Raw genomic sequence first — 7,041 nt, 5'->3', positions numbered from 1 at the left:
ACAACTTATTCTGTCGATTGTTAATAAAAACTTCGAATTAAGACAGCAGATGGGATAAAGTTAGACAACTTTTTTAACAGTCTATTTTTTTAGTTTTAAAATAATAAGTAGTAGTTGTAGCCATAAGAAAAAAAAACACAATTATTGTCTTTAATTTAATAATATTTTAAATTAAAATTTAGTGTTTTAAGGCAAGTTTCTCAGGTTTCTACAGTTTGAAGTATCAGCTAAACCAGAAGTCGGCACAATGCTGTTTACAATGTACTCTTCAGCTTAAAACATACTATAAAAAAATAATTTTTGAAGCAAAATTTTACAATTAGGCTAGTTAGCTTTATAGTTCATGTTTACTACTACTTTTGAACTGCACCAGTTTGGTTTAAAATAGTAATTTTTTATTTGTTATTGCAATAGACTTACTGCTTAAAATGATACCAACTAAGAGTGTAAGCAATCTAATAATTGAAAACAGGATGTTTGGTTGGGGAGAAAACCAAATTGTTTTGGTGAAATAAGGTTATTTAAAAAAAAGATGATCAAATATTTTTCTAGAAATTATATGTTCAAAGATTCTGCAAAAGCTACTGTCAAAGAAGTTACTGTAATTTAAAGGATTGTATTTGCTACCTTTTTTGAGTATTGGTACATACGAAATTTTTTATTTTTTGGTACAGAAGATGTAGCCAAGGAACAATTAAAGATTAGTGATATTGGGAAAATAAAAGAAAATTTAGTTCACTTAATAAAAAAAGAAGGAATATTATATGGTGTTCTTGTTTTTTATCTTTTAAATAATTGATAGATTTAATTATTTCATCATTGCTTATAAAAAAAATTTCATTTCTAAACAGTCTTTATCATAAGTTAAAAAATTTTGTTTTCATTATCCTTAACCCTAACAAAAAAGAGACTTTATCAAAATCAGATACTATTGGTAAACTGTTTTTGTCTTGCAAAACAGAAAAAGCAGGTGCTATCTTAAGCTTAGAGTTTACATAACAGTAATTTTTTTTGCATTTATGCTCTGGAGAAAACTTTTTTCATATTCCATATAAAAATTTTAACTGCTTTTTGTAATTCATTTGAAACTTCTTTGTATTCCTGTGTGATCTGCTTATCAGATTTGTATTATTTATAGAGTTTTAGTTTTTCTCTTGACAGTTTTTTGATGTTTAAAAGATATATTTTTGAAATTCTGTGATGTTTAGTAAAAGGCACAAACTGTTTGATTTAAAATTTTGTTACGTTTATAAATTCATCATAAAATTCCTGTAAATTTTTTTAAATACTAAATTTAACTTCCCAATTTATTTTTAACAAGAATTTGTTAATGTTATCAAAATTTGCTCTGTAAAAATCTGGGTAGAGTGACTGAGAAGTTGGTTTTGTACCACTATCAACACTAATGCCAAACGGAATAATGATATAGTCATTAGCATTGGTTAAAGCAGTAAATCAAGAATAAGGGGAATCAATAAGTTGAGGGAAAAGATTATTTGAACAAAACTTAATAAAGCTAATGTGACAGTCATTGTATGTTGACCTTAAAATATTTCAGTCTATATTTGGTAAATTGATGTTACCAAGAATGTAAAAAGGAAAAGTGTCTGACTAGACCAGGGTTTCCCAAAGTGGGCCAAGTGGCCCCCTAGGGGGCCATGAGCAGCAAAGGGGGAAGAGGGGGGCCATGAGCAGTAAAGGAGCCACAGGGGGGCCATGAGGCGGCCTTAACTTGAAAGTTACACTAGATATTCTTGAGTTGCAGATGAAGAGCAAAAAAAAAAAGGGCTTATGTGTATTTTATTGTAGTTTATGAGTAACCTATATGTTGAAGGGGGCCATTGCTTTTTCAAACTCTTTAAAGGGGGCCATTTGCAAAAAAGTTTGGGAAACCCTGGATTAGACTGATCATATTTGAAACAATTGTTAGAGACTTGGAAGATTTTGAAGGGATGTAGACAAATAAAAATCATATTTTTTAGTCCATTAAGAATTAAATAAAATCATATAAATTCAAAACCATCAGAGGAAACAATGTTAGTTTTAAGTTCAACTAATTTTAGAGGACTTTTTAAAACGACAGCAACGCCTCCCCCCTGCTTGGTCTATCATTACGGATAATATTATACCTTAAGGAAAAAAATTTGGATCAATTATATTAGGATTTAACTATGCTTCAGTAAAGAAATTTAAATCTAAATATTTTGTACACATATAACATTCAACAAAACTTATCTTAAAATTTAAAATAGATCTTATACTTGTATATGAAACTTTTATTAGAACATTTTTACTAGGGTTTAAATTATTACAACTAATTGTGCTTGAAGCCTTAGTACAAGCCTTACTACAACAACCAAATAAAAACTAAATTTATTTTCACTATAACTGTTTGTGAAATTTTCTGTGTTAAAAAGGTTTAAGTTAGAATTCAAGAAAATTGACTTACTAAAACCAGATATCCTGGGTGTTGTCCTGGACAAGACATTAAGAAGTATCCGTGGTGTGCGGCTCAATCCAAAAGGTTTTTTCACGCACCAGGTACTAGGACCAAGTATTTTAAGCAAATTTTGCTGTTTAATAAACTGTATATTTTGTTGGTTTAATCATGTACCTAACGTTCAAATTTCTGCTTTCAGCTTATGCTTGTTTTTCTTTCAGTTCAACTCTTAATTTTCTAAAATGTTCCATTTCTGTTTTTGTACAGTCCACATTGATGTATATGTTAATTTCTTTACCATATTGGAATGTTTTAAGGTTTCTTAGAATCAGTAATCATTTTCTTGTAGATTGAGATCTTAGTTTCAGAATAACCGGTCTTGTTTTACTGCTGTTATATTTAACCACACGGTATAAAGTATTTAGTTCAGTCTCAGTGAACTTTTTAGAACCTAAACTATCTTGAATTAAGTTGAGGTCTTTTTTATCATTTTCAATTGTGTAACTGATAAACTGTTACAACTTTCAGGAATGTGAAAAGTTATGACATTTAAAGCTTTTTTTTTCACTAACAGCATTTATGTTTTCTGTTACTAATGTCAATTTAATGTTGATGTTACTAACGATGTTTTATAATTGAGTTATTTGATCTTTCTGGATTTGCTGAGTATTTCTTATCAAAATTATCAAATTGGCTGGTGATTTTTTTTTAATTCCATTAGACTCTTTATGTAGCAAACTAATTTTCTCTTAGAGGAATCTTCAACTGCTTTTTCCAGTAAATCTTTAAATTGGTTTTCTACGTTTTTGAATGTTAATTTATAGTTCTTTAAATGCTAATTTCTAGTGCTTTGGTTTTCTTTTCATATTTATTTTTCAAAGTACTAATTTTTTTTTGCAATAATTCATATTTAATATTATTTTTCCTTCCAAGCTGTATCAGGCTTTCTTTTGTAGCTTTGTTAAGTTTACTGTTTTCAAGGACACTTCTTATTTCTGATTCAGAATATTAATAATACTATATATATAAGCATTCTTTTATTGAGAATTATATTTAGTTATTTTAAAAGAGCTGCTTGCAGAAGTCTACAAGCTATTAACTGAAAAAAATGGTCAACTTATAAAATGCTGTGGTCTCCTGTGCCAAACTAATCCTTAAAATAAATATATATGAAATAGTTAATTAAAAAAAGTTGAAATGGTTTTATGACAAATTGAAAGTCCTTGTAGCTTTGAACATTGTTAATTGAAATTATTTTTAACAAACAACATAAATTTTTAATTAATTTGATTAGTTTGAAGTTCACCTATAATAATGTTGTTATTGTTAAGAAAACATTATATACAACTAACTTATTTGTAATTACATGATCAGTCTACATCAAAAGTACTAGAATGAGACCAACAAAGTATGATAAAAAGATTAAGAAAATATCAATAAAATGATACCATTATTTTGCTATAACTTAAGCAATATTTTTCATTAGTTACATTAATTATAAATAGATTAATCAAATTGATAGAACTAGACAAGACTTTCTATTTATATAGCACCCTATCTGTAGTATTCACAGTGCACATCCTTGTCCTGGACATGACTTTAAACTGTATTCTGGTGTATGACTCGATAACTGAAAGGTTTTTTCGTACACCAGGACCTTGGACCATATATTTCAGGTTTTTTTTGTTCAATAAACAGTAATTAACATCTTTTCAAATGTCATTTTTTTATGAAACTTTATATTATCTGGCGGGAATAATTAAAAGTTTATTATTTGTAGTCTCTAATTCGCTTTAAAATACAACCACATGAGGGGTAAAAGCTATGAACAAATATATAGTTGAATGTGTATGGAAAATAGTCAGTATTCCTAAAACTTACAAAAAAAAATCTGGTAATAAAAGTTATCTTTGAATGATGTTTTTAATCCAATTTATATTATAATACAACTGCTAATTATTTTTCTAATGGCAAACTTAGGCTACAAAATTTTTTGATTTATTAATGTTGTTAAATTGGTTTGTTTGTCTATCAATTTAACTTTTTTTTAATTCTACGAAAACTTGTTCAGGGGTATTGCACTATTGCTAACCGAGAATAAATCAAAATTACATAGTACTAGCTGATTTATACTAATTTTTTTCACTCAATAATGACTTTGTAACCATACCTTTATAATTTTTGTTTTGTAAAAACAGATAGTTGTAATAATTATTAAAAAACTAAACTAGTTTAAATTATTTTTTTATATGGTCAAAAGACATGTAGTATAGAAAAATCTTTCGGATTTTGTCTACTACACCGACTAACATCGGTTATTTACTTTATACATAATAAACTTTAAAATAGAAACAAAAACATTTGTTTTTACTTAAAAATATTTCACTTACAGAAAAAAATAAGAACTTTTAAACTAAAAAAACTTATTAGTATAAAAAAAAAACAGAATATTAAAATTTCTTTAGAATAACTATACAAAACTAAACACTATTTTGTTTTTAACAAATCATATATCTAATAAAATCAGAAAAAAATCGATAAACTTCTACAATTTTTTTTAGTTATTATACAAAACGACCACTAAAAAAGTATTATATAATTTTTCTTTTAATAAATTTATAAGATAAGTCATTTCTAATGTATTGGTATAGATTTTGTAGGAATAATGTTTAAATAAAATAACAATAAATTTGAGAATAATTTTATTCGTAAAAAGTTTAAGGCAATAATTATTAAAAAAAAATTAGAAATACTAACTAGGTTTATTAAAATACTTATTCAACTACTTTGATATAATTTTTTTATAACTAGTTTGTTTTAATAAAAATAAAAGTACTTTACAAAATAAAGAAAACTAGTACTGTCTTTTTAACTTAAAAGTTTCTACAAAGTAATGCTAAAATAATATAAATTATGTTAAGTTTTATCTCTAAGCATAATTTTAAAGCTCTTTAAGTAATCAAACAGCTCTGTTCAGTTTAATAAAAAGTGTGATTAAAGTTTAGTGAGAGTTTTTAATTTAACCTTTTAAGTTACTGTTCTAAATTTTTAAATTAACTTAACTAATGTAAAGATAAATTTCTTAATAGAGTTCTTTTTCAGTAAAAGATACAGTTCTATTAGTACTCATAATTAACTTTTAGACTATTTTATTTATAAAGATTGCTTTATTTTTAAACAAATAATTTACTGTGAGTATCAAAAAGATTTTTTTAAATTTTTTCTTAACTATGTATGATTTTGATAACTCTTAAAATAATGACGTTTTCTTGTACCAATTTAACAGTTTTATAGAGTTAAAATCTCAGCAATTCAAAAAAATATTTCAACACTTAATGTATTCAGATTCTTTTATCATTTATTTAGATTCGTAAGTTTTATCACTATACGTGACGTGAATGTTTATTTTAAAAACAGTTAAGGTAACTTATATAAATGGTTTTTACAGAATTGAGTCTTCCTTTGTGAAGATACTATTTTAAAATATAATATTTTTGCGTTTAAGTTTTTATAAAAAGTAAAATACTAGTACAATAGTTTTTAAAACTTTCATAACTTAAATAGATTTTTAACTCAAGGTTTGATCATACCAATTTGAATAACAGACCACAAGCCTTCAGTAGACTAAGACCAGTTTCGTCCTTATTGGGACTCATCAGTCAGTAACAACCGAAAAACCTGCAGTCATCAATCTAAAAACGGTTTATGTTGCTTTCACATGAAGCAACCGTTTGCTAGTATTAATCTGTAACCTCAGCATTGTCTTTTGCCGTGCAACGTTTAACACATTGTCCAATGGGCATGACAGCTGGTACGCTCGTATCAAATACAACCAACGATAAAATCGGCTGAAGTCTACAGAGCCTAAGCCTGGACTTTCGTATGCCGTGAGACAAGCTCAAGGTCGCGGAAGTTTTTATTGATTATTTTCAATACGAACGTACCAACTGTCTAACTGCCCAGTCGAAAATGTATTAAATGTTGTACGGTGAAAAACAATGCTGACGTCAAGGATCAATACCGATAAACGGTTGCTTCATGTGAAAGCAACATAAACCGTTTTTAGATTGATGACTGCAGGTCTTTCAGTTGTTACTGACTTATGAGTCCCAATAAGGACGAAACTGGTCTCAGTTTACCAAAGGCTTGTGGTCTGATGATCGAATTGGTTTGACCGAACCTTATGTTAAACTTTAGCTTTGAGTCTCATGACACACGAAAGAACAGGCTTCTGCTCTGTAGACCTTTTTGTTAATAACTTTTATTCACTTTTAAAACTTTGTATTGGAAAAAGTTTCGTTTCAATTAATTGATAAGTTCTTTTCGTAACCCGTAGAAAGCGAAATTTATAAACATATTTGAGACTTAACTTTGATAGTTATACAATTAAATAAAAAATGTTACAAAACTCGATTAAACTTAAAATTGTTAGCTGATTTGTTTTTTATGTTGAAAACACTTTATGTAAAAGAATAAAAAAAATAATTGTTTATTTTAATAATAAACACTAAAGACTAAGTTGGTTCAATAGTGTTTGCTAATAATACGTAAAATAACTGTGTTAGCTAATATTTACGAAAATAAGCGTAATTGTTTAATAA

This window comes from Thalia democratica, chromosome 3 (assembly GCF_965202585.1).
Source record: "Thalia democratica chromosome 3, ktThaDemo2.hap1.1, whole genome shotgun sequence".
In the NCBI taxonomy this organism is placed as follows: Eukaryota; Metazoa; Chordata; class Thaliacea; order Salpida; family Salpidae; genus Thalia; species Thalia democratica.
The sequence above is the reverse complement of the archived record's forward strand: the minus strand, read 5'-3'. Positions refer to the sequence as shown.